At 45.1% G+C, this 16,984-nt stretch overlaps 1 long non-coding RNA gene across 1 annotated transcript; it reads left to right on the top strand.

Moving 5' to 3' along the window:
• The first annotated feature begins 1,777 nt into the window (after positions 1-1,777).
• Positions 1,778-16,674, top strand: LOC115481175. The gene is made up of 3 exons (XR_003943898.1): positions 1,778-1,855; positions 7,565-7,566; positions 16,661-16,674. It is a non-coding gene; the product is annotated as an uncharacterized LOC115481175 (long non-coding RNA).
• Positions 16,675-16,984: the final 310 nt, after the last annotated feature.

Raw genomic sequence — 16,984 nt, 5'->3', positions numbered from 1 at the left:
TCCATGCTCTGCCAGGGTGACTGATTATAAAGGGAATAAGGGATGGGTGATGAGTTTTCATGGTTCTAGTATTGTTATTCGATAGCTATTGCCTTCTTTGTTTTGCATATTCCTTAATAAAAATGATTGAAATACAAATATAAAAAATTAACCTCACAGTACTGCCACAGGCTTCCTTAGTGTCCTCACCAGTGAAAGCTCTTGTGCTGTGGTTTGGACAAGCAGGATTACTGCTCCAAAATATTAACCGCAGCGGTTTTTGTAGGTCTATAAAATTTGAATTTTTGCCTTCCAAAGTTAATCTTGTGCAGCATCTGTCTTAAACCAGAAGTTCTGAACCTCATCTTTGAGATGCACCTATCAGGTCAGATTTTCAGGATCCCCACCCCCCCCCCCCACCCCCCACGGTTTACACACCCTACCTCTGTTCTATGCAAATTTATCCATGTACTAGTAAAAAAGGCCTGTTTCTGTCAGAAATAAAATGAGCGTTAGCAAGGTTTTCCTCGGAGTGTATGTTTGAGAGAGAGAGAGTGTGTGTGAGAGATGGAGTGTGTGTGTCGGAGAGAGAATGAGAGAGAGAGAGAGACAGAGTGTGTGTGTGTTTGTTTGTATGTATGAGAGACAGAGTGTCTGTGTGTGTGTGACAGAGAGATAGAGTGTGATAGTGTGTCAGAGAGTGTTGTGAGTGAGTGTGTGCCCCATCCCCCCTCTCTCAGGACCCCCTCCCCCCCTTTATTGTCTGAGGACCCCCTCCCTCTCTCCTGCAGCCACACATGTCCAGCGACCCTCCTCTCTTCCTGCCCCCCCTCCAGCCACCCATGTCCAGCGACCCTCCTCTCCCCTGCCCCCCCTCCAGCCACCCAGGTTGTGTAGTGAATTCTTTGGGGCAGGCAGGAAAGATCCCTGGTCCTGCCTGCCCGCTGCTGGCGCTGACCCTCCCCCACTGCCAGATCGCTGTTCAAAATGGCCGCCGAGACATCCAATGGCAGACTTGCAAGACTTCTGCTGTAGTCTTGGAGGCCGCCTTTGTAAGTCTCCGCGGCCATTTTGAACAGCGACCTGGCAGCGGGGGAGGGTCAGCGCCAGCAGCGGGCAGGCAGGACCGGGGATCTTTCTTGCCTGCCCTGAAGAATTCGCTACACAACCTGGGTGGCTGGAGGGGAGGCAGGTGAGAGAGCAGGGTCGGTGGACATGGGTGGCTGCAGGGGGGGCAGAGGGCGAGGAGGGTTGCTGGACATGGGTGGCTGCAGGGGGAGAGGAGGGTTGCTGGACATGGGTGGCTGCAGCGGGGGCAGGGGAGAGAGGAGGGTCGCTGGACATGGATTAGCTGTGAGGCATGGAATGTTTTGGGGTGTTTTTTTTTTTTTTTCTTTTTTCGCAGGTTCTGAAGTTCACAGCATAATTGCAGCGGTGACGTCAGCCTGACTATGGAGCCTAGCTCAGCAACTCCGAAGGAGCCACGGACACAGGCAGCAAGATTAGAACATTGGAGGTGAGAATTATAATATAGGATATGCATTGTGGGTAGCCTGAAAACCAGACTTCCTCAGTGTGTTCTGAGGACTGAGTTGAGAATCCCTGGTCTTAACCTAGGAGCTCTGCATTAAAAATTAAAACTTCCGAAAACCAAACAAACCTATTGTTCTACCTCTATCAGTGTCCCACCTCTACAAACCTACCACATAAACTACCTTCCTACTTTCCTTCAAGACAGCCCCTCAGAAAACTTGTTAGTGTACAGAAGTCTTTCCCATGTTATAATGGAGGAATAAACAATGTAACTAAATTGTAAGCCACGTTCAACTGAAACTTGTCTTTGGATAATAGTGGGCTACAAGAATGCATACATAGAGTCAACAACTGGATAAATTGTCCAGTTAAGGTACTGATGACTATCCATATAATGTTATCTGGTTAATAATAATTTAAATTCCAATTTAGCTTTAATAGGTAGCCAATATAGCTGAACCAACACCAGAGCAGCATGATCAAACTAGCTACCTCCCATTATTATTTTTGCCACAGGGTTTTGTACTACTTGAATCCTGCACAATTGCTTCTCTGGCAGCCCTAGGTATGCAATATCATAACAGTCTACATGTGACATCACCATTGTCTGCATCACTACCTGTAGTTGTTTCCTTTCCAATAAAGGCTTTTATCTTTGAAGCAATTTCCAATTAAAAAAACACCTTATAATAAAATATATCATTAACTCAGAGTCTATTAAAATTTTTCTCTCTCTAATGGAAATAACTTTGGAAAAGATTTTAGTGGCTGCCTTGATTTATTGCCAGTCCAGAGTATGTATGTGTTATCTGGGTAGAGTTTCAATTTACGAACAGACATTTGATTATAGATAAAGTATGCATATGTCGTATTGCATCATACCATATGCAATGAGCTTATCTTGTTGGGAAAGGGGATGGGATTTGATATATTGCTTTTCTGTGACTACAGTCAAAACACTTTACAGGTACTTATTTTGTACATGGGGCAATGGCGCTACAGTGGGAATTGAACCCAGTTCCCCTGCCTCACAGGCCACTGCACTAACTATGAGGCTACTCTTCACAGAGTGGATGGACTGTGCAGGTCTTTTTACTGATCCAAAGTAGGCTGCCTGTTGTCTGAACTGTTTTTTTTTTTTAATATATAAATCTGTTTATTGGCACAACATTAGGCATACATAAATATCAAAACCAAAGGACTGATTACAGAGCTCAAACATTCACAGTTCTGGGATAAAGGAATGACAAACATACATATTTTAATTTTAACCCCCCCCCCCCCCCCCCCCCCATATCCTCCCCTCTCCCCATTAACCCTAATCTCCCCTCCCCCCTCCTGACTGAACTGGTTTTAACAAATCGGAACCAGTTGAATGGTCTAAACTGGTCAGGTCAGAACCAGTTTGAACTGGTCTGAATCAGTCAAAACTGGTTCTGACCAGTTGAAATCTGTTTAGTTCGGTTCCAACTGAAGCAATGTCTCATAATTTAAACTCCCAGACACAATCTACAACCACCTCAAAACACGTCAGATCCTGCAAGATTTTCTAAAACTCCATTTGATATTACAACAAACTAACCCCTGTTTACAAAGCTGTGTGGCAATGCCAGCACAGCCTATTCAAAGTGAATGGGCTATGTGGCTTTGTAATCGGGATTAAAACTGTATTAAAGTAAAATATTAAAACACAATCATAGTAACATAGTAGATGACGGCAGATAAAAACATGAACGGTCCATCTAGTCTGCCCAACAAGAAAACCTGAAAACAGCAAACTGAAACCTAATAGGACACATTTTTCTATGTACTTTCTTATGTTAAACTACGTTGAAAACATTTTCCAAAGGAATATGGAAATCATTGCTCCAGTATCAGGAGCTAACTCAGCCATTCCCAATCCAGTCCTCAGGGTACACCCAGTGACATTGGGTTTTTAGGATATCCACAATGAATATTCATGAGTTAGATTTGCATCTGAAAACCTAATCAGACTAGGTATGCAATCCTATGTAAAAATCACATTTAGATCCTTACCATAACATAACAGCACTAACTCCCAGGATACAAAGAGCAACAACCTTATCCATGAAATGGCACTGGGCCTGGAATCTCAAGAAGTCAGATTCTGCATTCCGGTTCAAACCAGTTCTGGTTCCAATTGTATTTATAGTTTAAATAATGACACAGAGGGGGCGAAGTTGAAAGGAGTAGACAGGGGCACAATTAGGCATATTTTCAAAGCACTTTGGGAGGCTAAGTTCCATAGGTTTCTATGGAACTTTGGGAGGCTAAATGCTTTGAAAATATGCCTCAGAGTGGGACAAAGCTGAAAGGGAGGATAGATAAGGACACAGAGGAGCAATGCTGAAAAAGGTGGGGAGGATATGTACAAGGACACGGAAGGGACAGGATGAACAGGGATACAGAGGGAAAATGGATGGTGGACATAAAGATGAAATGTCAAGTAGAGACCCTGCAAAGATAGAAAAAAAAAAAAAAACTGAGGAAAGCAGAAAAGAGATACTGAAACCAAAATGAATGGACAATAATAAAATGCTCAGATGCAGGAAGTCTTCCATTAATGAGGTGGTAGAGACACAAATGGTGACGGAATTCAAAAAGGCGTGGGATGAACACACAGGATCATAAGTACATAAGTAGTGCCATACTGGGAAAGACCAAAGGTCCATCTAGCCCAGCATCCTGTCACCGACAGTGGCCAATCCAGGTCAAGGGCACCTGGCACGCTCCCCAAACGTAAAAACATTCCAGACAAGTTATACCTAAAAATGAGGAATTTTTCCAGTCCATTTAATAGCGGTCTATGGACTTGTCCTTTAGGAATCTATCTAACCCCTTTTTAAACTCCGTCAAGCTAACCGCCCGTACCACGTTCTCCGGCAATGAATTCCAGAGTCTAATTACACGTTGGGTGAAGAAAAATTTTCTCCGATTCGTTTTAAATTTACCACACTGTAGCTTCAACTCATGCCCTCTAGTCCTAGTATTTTTGGATAGCGTGAACAGTCGCTTCACATCCACCCGATCCATTCCACTCATTATTTTATACACTTCTATCATATCTCCCCTCAGCCGTCTCTTCTCCAAGCTGAAAAGCCCTAGCCTTCTCAGCCTCTCTTCATAGGAAAGTCGTCCCATCCCCACTATCATTTTCGTCGCCCTTCGCTGTACCTTTTCCAATTCTACTATATCTTTTTTGAGATACGGAGACCAGTACTGAACACAATACTCCAGGTGCGGTCGCACCATGGAGCGATACAACGGCATTATAACATCCGCACACCTGGACTCCATACCCTTCTTAATAACACCCAACATTCTATTCGCTTTCCTAGCCGCAGCAGCACACTGAGCAGAAGGTTTCAGCGTATCATCGACGACGACACCCAGATCCCTTTCTTGATCCGTAACTCCTAACGCGGAACCTTGCAAGACGTAGCTATAATTCGGGTTCCTCTTACCCACATGCATCACTTTGCACTTGTCAACATTGAACTTCATCTGCCACTTGCACGCCCATTCTCCCAGTCTCGCAAGGTCCTCCTGTAATCGTTCACATTCCTCCTGCGACTTGACGACCCTGAATAATTTTGTGTCATCGGCGAATTTAATTACCTCACTAGTTATTCCCATCTCTAGGTCATTTATAAATACATTAAAAAGCAACGGACCCAGCACAGACCCCTGCGGGACCCCACTAACTACCCTCCTCCACTGAGAATACTGGCCACGCAATCCTACTCTCTGCTTCCTATCTTTCAACCAGTTCTTAATCCATAATAATACCCTACCTCCGATTCCATGACTCTGCAATTTCTTCAGGAGTCTTTCGTGCGGCACTTTGTCAAACGCCTTCTGAAAATCCAGATATACAATATCAACCGGCTCCCCATTGTCCACATGTTTGCTTACCCCCTCAAAAAAATGCATTAGATTGGTGAGGCAAGACTTCCCTTCACTAAATCCGTGCTGACTTTGTCTCATCAGTCCATGTTTTTGTATATGCTCTGCAATTTTATTCTTAATAATAGCCTCCACCATCTTGCCCGGCACCGACGTCAGACTCACCGGTCTATAATTTCCCGGATCTCCTCTGGAACCTTTCTTAAAAATCGGAGTAACATTGGCTACCCTCCAGTCTTCCGGTATTACACTCGATTTTAGGGACAGATTGCATATTTCTAACAGTAGCTCCGCAAGTTCATTTTTTAGTTCTATTAATACTCTGGGATGAATACCATCAGGTCCCGGTGATTTACTACTCTTCAGCTTGCTGAACTGACCCATTACATCCTCCAAGGTTACAGAGAATTTGTTTAGTTTCTCCGACTCCCCCGCTTCAAATATTCTTTCCGGCACCGGTGTCCCCCCCAAATCCTCCTCGGTGAAGACCGAAGCAAAGAATTCATTTAATTTCTCCGCTACGGCTTTGTCCTCCTTGATCGCCCCTTTAACACCATTTTCGTCCAGCGGCCCAACCGACTCTTTGGCCGGTTTCCTGCTTTTAATGTATCTAAAAAAGTTTTTACTATGTATTTTTGCTTCCAACGCTAATTTCTTCTCAAAGTCCTTTTTTGCCCTCCTTATCTCCGCTTTGCATTTGGCTTGGCATTCCTTATGATCTATCCTGTTACTTTCAGTTGGTTCTCTTCTCCACTTTCTGAAGGATTGTTTTTTGGCTCTAATGATTTCCTTTATCTTACTGTTTAGCCACGCCGGCTGACGTTTAGTCTTTTTTCCCTTTTTTCTAATACGTGGAATATATTTGTCCTGAACCTCCAGGATGGTGTTTTTAAACAGCATCCACGCCTGATGCAAGTTTTTTACTCTGCGAGCTGCTCCTTTCAGTCTTTTTTTCACCATTTTTCTCATTTTGTCGTAATCACCCTTTCTATAGTTAAACGCTAGCGTACTTGATTTCCTAGTTTCACTTCCTTCAATGCCAATATCAAAACCGATCATATTATGATCACTGTTATCAAGCGGCCCTCGTATCGTTACCCCCGGATCTCTAATTTGTAATCTCTCTCTTCAGTCACATGCAGACCACAGACCAACCCTCATCAATTACAGAATAAAGGGTATAAAATAAAGTTATACAAAAAACTAAACTTAAATGGCTATATGTGTGTGGATGTGTCAAGTGATGCTTAGATGGCGACTCTGGCTGTGATGAACTAGGGCCGATACCAGGCAGACTTGTATGGTCTGTGTCTCATATATGGCAATCTGGTTTAGGATGGGCTGGAACGAGTTTAGCAACTTCAGTGGCTGGAACATGTGGACAGTGCTGGACAGACTTTTATGGTCTTTGTCCTGCAAATGAGAAGACGAATAGACTGGAGTGGGCTTCAACGGCAACTCCAGCAGTTAGAACATAAAGATAGGGCCGGGCGGACTTCTATGGTCTATGTCCCAGAAACACTAAAGAAAGACCATAATCAAGTATATAATATCACTTTCATTGTCTATTTAATCATTAATTGACAATGAGTATAACTGCTGGGCAGACTGGATGGACCATTCAGGTCTTTATCTGCCTTCACTTACTATGTTACTATTAATCCTCTCTGCTCCCGGGCTGATGCACAAACCTCAACTCTGACAGGCATGAGCATCACCTGACCTACTGGCATGTACATGTGGTGACCTCTCAGCACACAGTGCCAGTGAATCAGAGACAAGACTTACATGTGTGCACCAGAGTGTGCCAGGTTCCAACTACCATTCTTTCCTTGCCTGCAGTGCTGCGGCTCAAACCCAGAGACCGAGAGCTGACTGAAAATTTTTTTTATGTACCATTAAGTTTTTGCTGGACTGGGTGGGGACAGGTAAGGATGGGTTACATTCTTGCAGGGATGGGTAAGATTCCAGCAGGGACAGGCGGGGATGGATAAGACTTCTGTCCCTGTGCAAATCTCTAGTGCAGAGTGCTGCCTGGAGAGAAGGCCCAAACTCATCAAGCTGATTCCTGCAGTAGTGCCCGAGGCTGCGGCGGGGGTAGTGACAGCTGCGTACTGAGGGAGAGTGGTGAGGGCGGTCCACCCTGGGTGCACACTGCAGGAGGGGTGCAGGGATCAGCTGTGCGGTTATTGGCTCCACCAGTTCCCTGCTCCCTGTTCTGGGGCAGAGGGAGCAGGGAACTGGCAGAGCTGACAGCTGCGCAGCTGCTCCCAGCACCCCAGCAGGTAAGAAGCATGCACCCGGTGGGGGGGTTTGGAGGTGATGCGCCAGGGGGAGATGACGCTGCACTTGGGGGGGTGTCGTGCTGCACCGGGGGGGGGGGAGGGGGCGATGATGCTGTAGCTGGGGGGTAGGGGGTAAGCGGTGATCCGCCCCGGGTGGCAGCTGAACAAGGAACACCACTGGGTAGTGAGCAGTGCTAGAGAAATCGGGCACTCAGCAGCCCCTGATTTTACCTGTTACTGTGGATTGAAATTCCATGTGCAAAGGGGAAAAGGATAGTGATAGGAGTGTACTATCGTCCGCCTGGCCAGGACGAACAGACGGATGCGGAAATGTTAAAGGAAATCAGGGACGCAAACAAACTGGGCAACACAATAATAATGGGGGATTTCAATTACCCGCATATAGACTGGGTTAATGTAACATCTGTACACACAAGGGACATAAGATTTCTTGATGAAATCAAGGACAGCTTCATGGAACAGCTAGTTCAGGAGCCGACAAGAGAAGGAAAAATACTAGACTTAGTCCTTAGTGGTGCTCATGATCTAGTGCAGGGGGTAACGATACGAGGGCCGCTTGATAACAGTGATCATAATATGATCGGTTTTGATATTGGCATTGAAGGAAGTGAAACTAGGAAATCAAGTACGCTAGCGTTTAACTATAGAAAAGGTGATTACGACAAAATGAGAAAAATGGTGAAAAAAAGACTGAAAGGAGCAGCTCGCAGAGTAAAAAACTTGCATCAGGCGTGGATGTTGTTTAAAAACACCATCCTGGAGGTTCAGGACAAATATATTCCACGTATTAGAAAAAAGGGAAAAAAGACTAAACGTCAGCCGGCGTGGCTAAACAGTAAGATAAAGGAAATCATTAGAGCCAAAAAACAATCCTTCAAAAAGTGGAGAAGAGAACCAACTGAAAGTAACAGGATAGATCATAAGGAATGCCAAGCCAAATGCAAAGCGGAGATAAGGAGGGCAAAAAAGGACTTTGAGAAGAAATTAGCGTTGGAAGCAAAAATACATAGTAAAAATTTTTTTAGATACATTAAAAGCAGGAAACCGGCCAAAGAGTCGGTTGGGCCGCTGGACGAAAATGGTGTTAAAGGGGCGATCAAGGAGGACAAAGCCGTAGCGGAGAAATTAAATGAATTCTTTGCTTCGGTCTTCACCGAGGAGGATTTGGGGGGGACACCGGTGCCGGAAAGAATATTTGAAGCGGGGGAGTCGGAGAAACTAAACAAATTCTCTGTAACCTTGGAGGATGTAATGGGTCAGTTCAGCAAGCTGAAGAGTAGTAAATCACCGGGACCTGATGGTATTCATCCCAGAGTATTAATAGAACTAAAAAATGAACTTGCGGAGCTACTGTTAGAAATATGCAATCTGTCCCTAAAATCGAGTGTAGTACCGGAAGACTGGAGGGTAGCCAATGTTACTCCGATTTTTAAGAAGGGTTCCAGATGAGATCCGGGAAATTATAGACCGGTGAGTCTGACGTCGGTGCCGGGCAAGATGGTGGAGGCTATTATTAAGAATAAAATTGCAGAGCATATACAAAAACATGGACTGATGAGACAAAGTCAGCACGGATTTAGTGAAGGGAAGTCTTGCCTCACCAATCTAATGCATTTTTTTGAGGGGGTAAGCAAACATGTGGACAATGGGGAGCCGGTTGATATTGTATATCTGGATTTTCAGAAGGCGTTTGACAAAGTGCCGCACGAAAGACTCCTGAAGAAATTGCAGAGTCATGGAATCGGAGGTAGGGTATTATTATGGATTAAAAACTGGTTGAAAGATAGGAAGCAGAGAGTAGGATTGCGTGGCCAGTATTCTCAGTGGAGGAGGGTAGTTAGTGGGGTCCCGCAGGGGTCTGTGCTGGGTCCGTTGCTTTTTAATGTATTTATAAATGACCTAGAGATGGGAATAACTAGTGAGGTAATTAAATTCGCCGATGACACAAAATTATTCAGGGTCGTCAAGTCGCAGGAGGAATGTGAACGATTACAGGAGGACCTTGCGAGACTGGGAGAATGGGCGTGCAAGTGGCAGATGAAGTTCAATGTTGACAAGTGCAAAGTGATGCATGTGGGTAAGAGGAACCCGAATTATAGCTACGTCTTGCAAGGTTCCGCGTTAGGAGTTACGGATCAAGAAAGGGATCTGGGTGTCGTCGTCGATGATACGCTGAAACCTTCTGCTCAGTGTGCTGCTGCGGCTAGGAAAGCGAATAGAATGTTGGGTGTTATTAGGAAGGGTATGGAGTCCAGGTGTGCGGATGTTATAATGCCGTTGTATCGCTCCATGGTGCGACCGCACCTGGAGTATTGTGTTCAGTACTGGTCTCCGTATCTCAAAAAAGATATAGTAGAATTGGAAAAGGTACAGCGAAGGGCGACGAAAATGATAGTGGGGATGGGACGACTTTCCTATGAAGAGAGGCTGAGAAGGCTAGGGCTTTTCAGCTTGGAGAAGAGACGGCTGAGGGGAGATATGATAGAAGTGTATAAAATAATGAGTGGAATGGATCGGGTGGATGTGAAGCGACTGTTCACGCTATCCAAAAATACTAGGACTAGAGGGCATGAGTTGAAGCTACAGTGTGGTAAATTTAAAACGAATCGGAGAAAATTTTTCTTCACTCAACGTGTAATTAGACTCTGGAATTCGTTGCCGGAGAACGTGGTACGGGCGGTTAGCTTGACGGAGTTTAAAAAGGGGTTAGATAGATTCCTAAAGGACAAGTCCATAGACCGCTATTAAATGGACTTGGAAAAATTCCGCATTTTTAGGTATAACTTGTCTGGAATGTTTTTACGTTTGGGGAGCGTGCCAGGTGCCCTTGACCTGGATTGGCCACTGTCGGTGACAGGATGCTGGGCTAGATGGACCTTTGGTCTTTCCCAGTATGGCACTACTTATGTACTTATGTTTACTCCGGGTTGAGTCCTGGAGCTGTGATCACGACGGTGCAGAGGGAGACCCGAGCTGTGGCAGACCAGTGCACACGGGCCGTGGAGTCACTGTGCAGGCATCATCATCACGAGAAAAGAAGCAGCACTGCAGCAGAATCAGCTGAAGGGGTGGCATGGCAGATGCTGATGTATGCTGCATCAGCCACCAAAGCAAGTCCCGATAGACTCTTCCCAGTAAAGGCAGGAGGACTGCTGTGCTACTTGTTTGCTGGACCGTGCTGGAGGCTGCCTTGCACAACTGCACATGACAGAATGTGGTTGTGCAGACAGGCACCGATTGGTGATCACAGAGACTGAGTGGGCCTGGGTGTACCTACACCCCTGGTTTAAAATAAGTAATATGTCACCCATGACATGGAAATCCATTCTTAGATTCACATGAAGGCATTGCTTGTCAATAAAAGTAGCCAGTAGCCATTCCCCAGGCCTCAGTCTCTTCACCATTGTGCCAAATCTATATCCCAAATGCACCAAGAAAAAACCCCTCACTCATTGGCCTTCACTCTCACTGTTTGGGATGGGTCACCCTAGGCATTTCTGCACTCTGGTCCAGCAGCTTCCTTACCCCCACCTCCACTGCTTCCAAAACCAATATAAAGGTGTGCAGCTGCTGTCTAGGCCACATCACTGATGGTTCTGCTAGTCTTGCCCCCTTCTGACATGGACTTCCTGTTTCTGAGGGGCAGAACCAACAGAGCTATGAGTAGGGTTACCATATGTCCGGATTTACCTGGACATGTCCTCTTTTTGAGGACATGTCCGGGCAACTAGGCGGGTTTTGCCAATCTGCCCGTTTGTCCGGATATCTGGACAAACGGGCAGGCTGGCCGTAGGACGGCCCGCCCACTAGCTTGCCCGTTTGTCCAGAAATCCGGACAAACGGGCAGACTGCTAGCCTCCCCTCCCCTTAGTTACTACTGCCCTGGTGGTCTAGTGACCTCTTCCGCCTTCGGGGCAGGAAAGAGCCCCCTCTTTCCTGCCCGGAGCACTGCCCTGCATGCATCCTTCCTGTTGGTGATCTTGGCACTGATTCAAAATGGCCGCCGAGAGTTGACGTGACTTTCGGCGGCCATTTTGAATCGGCGCTGAGATCACCTATAGGAAGGATGCATGCAGGGCAGCGCTCCGGGCAGGAAAGAGGGGGCTCTTTCCTGCCACGAAGAGGTCACTAGACCACCAGGGCAGTGGTAAGGGGAGGGGGGTGACAGGGGGCAGAGCGAGGGCGTGAAAGGAGGGGGGCATGTGTCCTCCTTTTGGGGGGACAAAATATGGTAACCCTAGCTATGAGCAGCATGGCCTAGACAATGGCTCTGCACATTTATGGTGTTTTCTTTCAGTAGGGGACTAATGAAGCTGTGCTGCTTGACTGGGAGGAAGGGGGGACATAGGTCATTAAAGCAGGCCTGGATGTGATGCTTGTCTTTAACATCTGGACATTTGGAGTTGCTAAGGTTGGAAAAACAGGTAACACAGGACCAGACGGCTTATGGTCTTGATCCTTCCCCTCGCAATAAGGCTCAATTATTAGCCACACAACAGTCTTTAGATGAGTTAAAAGAACAACAAATGCCAGTGAAGCCAGGTAAACACCAAACTACTTATGTGGTTCATTCTGTTGTGCCCTGACTCTAACCCCCTCCCTGGCCAGAGCCAGGTGAGAACCTAATGGTCTTGGGCAGATATGTCAAACTCATGTCTAATGATAGGCTACTATGGCAGCCATGCATTCATCGATGGGCTGCACTAAAATATTTGTCCTTCCTATTCTCCTCATTACAATTACTTAGGAGTGAAATTTACATTGTGTAATTAAACCAGGTGTTAAATTCAAAATGTGCATTAGATTCCTCCCTTTGGGCCACATGTTTGACACGTCTGGTCTTGGGGAGTAGGAGCACTCCTAACTTTTACCCAGCTACTTCATAAAGACAGTGAATAAATCCCAATAAATACAGTGGGGGAAATAAGTATTTGATCCCTTGCTGATTTTGTAAGTTTGCCCACTGACAAAGACATGAGCAGCCCATAATTGAAGGGTAGGTTATTGGTAACAGTGAGAGATAGCACATCACAAATTAAATCCGGAAAATCACATTGTGGAAAGTATATGAATTTATTTGCATTCTGCAGAGGGAAATAAGTATTTGATCCCCCACCAACCAGTAAGAGATCTGGCCCCTACAGACCAGGTAGATGCTCCAAATCAACTCGTTACCTGCATGACAGACAGCTGTCGGCAATGGTCACCTGTATGAAAGACACCTGTCCACAGACTCAGTGAATCAGTCAGACTCTAACCTCTACAAAATGGCCAAGAGCAAGGAGCTGTCTAAGGATGTCAGGGACAAGATCATACACCTGCACAAGGCTGGAATGGGCTACAAAACCATCAGTAAGACGCTGGGCGAGAAGGAGACAACTGTTGGTGCCATAGTAAGAAAATGGAAGAAGTACAAAATGACTGTCAATTGACAAAGATCTGGGGCTCCACGCAAAATCTCACCTCGTGGGGTATCCTCGATCATGAGGAAGGTTAGAAATCAGCCTACACCTACAAGGGGGGAACTTGTCAATGATCTCAAGGCAGCTGGGACCACTGTCACCACGAAAACCATTGGTAACACATTACGACATAACGGATTGCAATCCTGCAGTGCCCGCAAGGTCCCCCTGCTCCGGAAGGCACATGTGACGGCCCGTCTGAAGTTTGCCAGTGAACACCTGGATGATGCCGAGAGTGATTGGGAGAAGGTGCTGTGGTCAGATGAGACAAAAATTGAGCTCTTTGGCATGAACTCAACTCGCCGTGTTTGGAGGAAGAGAAATGCTGCCTATGACCCAAAGAACACCGTCCCCACTGTCAAGCATGGAGGTGGAAATGTTATGTTTTGGGGGTGTTTCTCTGCTAAGGGCACAGGACTACTTCACCGCATCAATGGGAGAATGGATGGGGCCATGTACCGTACAATTCTGAGTGACAACCTCCTTCCCTCCGCCAGGGCCTTAAAAATGGGTCGTGGCTGGGTCTTCCAGCACGACAATGACCCAAAACATACAGCCAAGGCAACAAAGGAGTGGCTCAGGAAGAAGCACATTAGGGTCATGGAGTGGCCTAGCCAGTCACCAGACCTTAATCCCATTGAAAACTTATGGAGGGAGCTGAAGCTGCGAGTTGCCAAGCGACAGCCCAGAACTCTTAATGATTTAGAGATGATCTGCAAAGAGGAGTGGACCAAAATTCCTCCTGACATGTGTGCAAACCTCATCATCAACTACAGAAGACGTCTGACCGCTGTGCTTGCCAACAAGGGTTTTGCCACCAAGTATTAGGTCTTGTTTGCCAGAGGGATTAAATACTTATTTCCCTCTGCAGAATGCAAATAAATTCATATACTTTCCACAATGTGATTTTCCGGATTTAATTTGTGATGTGCTATCTCTCACTGTTACCAATAACCTACCCTTCAATTATGGGCTGCTCATGTCTTTGTCAGTGGGCAAACTTACAAAATCAGCAAGGGATCAAATACTTATTTCCCCCACTGTAAATAAGGCTAGTGCATTTCTTCAAGAGTGTAGTTTGCTTCTGCTGGTGAGGGAAAAGGGAGGGTTTTACAAAATCTATACAGAAGCAGGATTTACAACCTTAACTTTAAAGAAAATGTGTATGTGGTTGGAAGCAACTGGAATCAGGCAGGAACAGAGAGATGGAGGCAAAATCAGTAAAAGTGCAAAAAGCATGGAATAAACACATTGGTTACTGGGGGGGGGGGGGGGGGTAGACATCAATATTGCACTGGAAGGTAAATTAGGCGGGTTTGATCCATATTTTGTTTAAAATCTTAGAAACTGGTAACCTAAGCAAACATTCCCTGAAGTGGTGCACTATATGCAAATACAACATCAATCTTTTTACTGTCTTACTCTGTTTCTCCAGTAAAAAAAAAAAAAAAAAGTATGACCTTCACTACAATTTGAGTATGAAAGGACATTAGTTAGGAGGGAACTTGGCTTTGCCTCACTGACTCTCTGCTGCCACCTCTTGTCATAAACTAAACTTAAATGCATTGAGCTTTCCTTTTCTAGTACACATCCACAAAAACTTTGGGTATTTGATTAATGTTTATTCTACATACAGTCCTATCTGTCAAGTCTCAAAATATGATAGGGCCACTCCTCTCTTACATCATCTTCACTGGATTCCGATAGACTTCAGAATGAAATTCAAGGTTCTCATTCTGACACATAAAGCGCTTTATACGGCAACCCCATCTTACCTGATCAATTTACTTCAGTTCTTTGAAGGAGTAAACAAACGTGGACAAAGGGGAGCCGGTTGACATTGTGTATCTGGATTTTCAAAAGGTGTTTGACAAGATGCCTCATGAACGGCTACAGAGGAAATTGGAGGGTCATGGGATAGGAGGTAATGTCCTGTTGTGGATTAAAAACTGGTTGAAGGATAGGAAACAGAGAGTGGGGTTAAATGGGCAGTATTCACAATGGAGAAGGGTAGTTAGTGGGGTTCCTCAGGGGTCCGTGCTAGGACCGCTGCTCTTTAATATATTTATAAATGATTTAGAGATGGGAGTAACTAGCGAGGTAATTAAATTTGCTGATGACACAAAGTTATTCAAAGTCGTTAATTTGCGAGAGGATTGTGAAAAATTACAGAAGGACCTTACGAGACTGGGCGGCTAAATGGCAGATGATGTTTAATGTGAGCAAGTGTAAGGTGATGCATGTGGAAAAAAAGAACCCGAATTATAGCTACGTCATGCAAGGTTCCACGTTAGGAGTTACGGACCAAGAAAAGGATCTGGGTGTCGTCGTCGTCGTCGATAATACACTGAAACCTTCTGCTCAGTGTGCTGCTATGGCTAGGAAAGCGAGTAGAATGTTGGGTATTATTAAGAAAGGTATGGAAAACAGGTGTGAGGATGTTATAATGCCGTTGTATCGCTCCATGGTGTGAGTATTGTGTCCAATTCTGGTCGCCGCATCTCAAGAAAGATATAGTGGAATTGGAAAAGGTGCAGCGAAGGATGACAAAAATTATAGCAGGGATGGGACGACTTCCCTATTAAGAAAGACTAAGGAGGCTAGGGCTTTTCAGCTTGGAGAAGATGGCTGAGGGGAGACATGATAGAGGTATATAAAATAATGAGTGGAGTGGAACAGGTGGATGTGAAGCGTCTGTTTATGCTTTCCAAAAATAGTAGGACTAGGGGGCATGCGATGAAATTACAGTGTAGTACATTTAAAACAAATAGGAGAAAATTTTTCTTCACCCAACGTGTAATTAAACTCTGGAATTCGTTGCCGGAGAATGTGGTGAAGGCGGTTAGCTTGGCAGAGTTTAAAAAGGGTTTGGACGGTTTCCTAAAGGACACATCCATAGACCGCTACTAAAAATCCACAATTTCGGGAATAACATGTATAGAATGTTTGTACGTTTGAGAAGCTACCTGGTGCCCTTGACCTGGATTGGCCGCTATCGGGGACAGGATGCTGGGCTTGATAGGCCTTTGGTCTTTTCCCAGTATGGCATTACTTATGTAACTATTCCATACACACCGACACGAATGCTCTGTTCACTTACAGACAATAGACTAGTGATACCCTCACCTTCAAGGGCTAGATGGGAATCAACCCGTGCATCAGCATTCTTCTTTTTATCCTCAGCATTACAGAATTCTCTGCCACAGCCAACTGAATTAGAACAATCATACTCTCTTTTCTGTAAAGTTCTGAAAACTTATTTTTACCAAACAGCCTTTGATATGTAACACTACATTTTAGTAGGAAGACCACATAGGTGCCTAGAGTGCTTTAGACTGTTTTAAGGCGATGCTAACATTAGATAACTATGTATGACTGTTGGGAGTGCCTATGTTATTATCTTTTGTATGAAAGTTTTGTTTGTTCTGTCCTATCATTCAATGCAATTACTAGTTTAAATTAATGTGTGTGTTATTGTACAATTTCTGACTTGTAAACCGTTCTGCTTTGTTATGCAATAAGTGACGGTATAGTAAATCTACATTCCCTTCAGTCGTGACTTGACAGAAATAACTAATGAAATCAATGGCGGCCTGAACATCATGAACTCCTGGGCAAATTCATTCCAAGTGAAACTGAACACTGAAAAAAACACACTGCCTCATCCTCTCATCTCAACATAACAAGTACAAACCCACAACCATAAACACCCTAGAACACACCCTCCCTACCTCAGACAGCCTAACAATACTCAGCGTCACAATTGACCGCAACCTT

Source organism: Microcaecilia unicolor, chromosome 11 (genome assembly GCF_901765095.1).
Source record: "Microcaecilia unicolor chromosome 11, aMicUni1.1, whole genome shotgun sequence".
NCBI classification, from domain to species: domain Eukaryota; kingdom Metazoa; phylum Chordata; class Amphibia; order Gymnophiona; family Siphonopidae; genus Microcaecilia; species Microcaecilia unicolor.
Note: the sequence above shows the minus strand (reverse complement) of the source record. Positions and strands in the feature narration are given on the sequence as shown.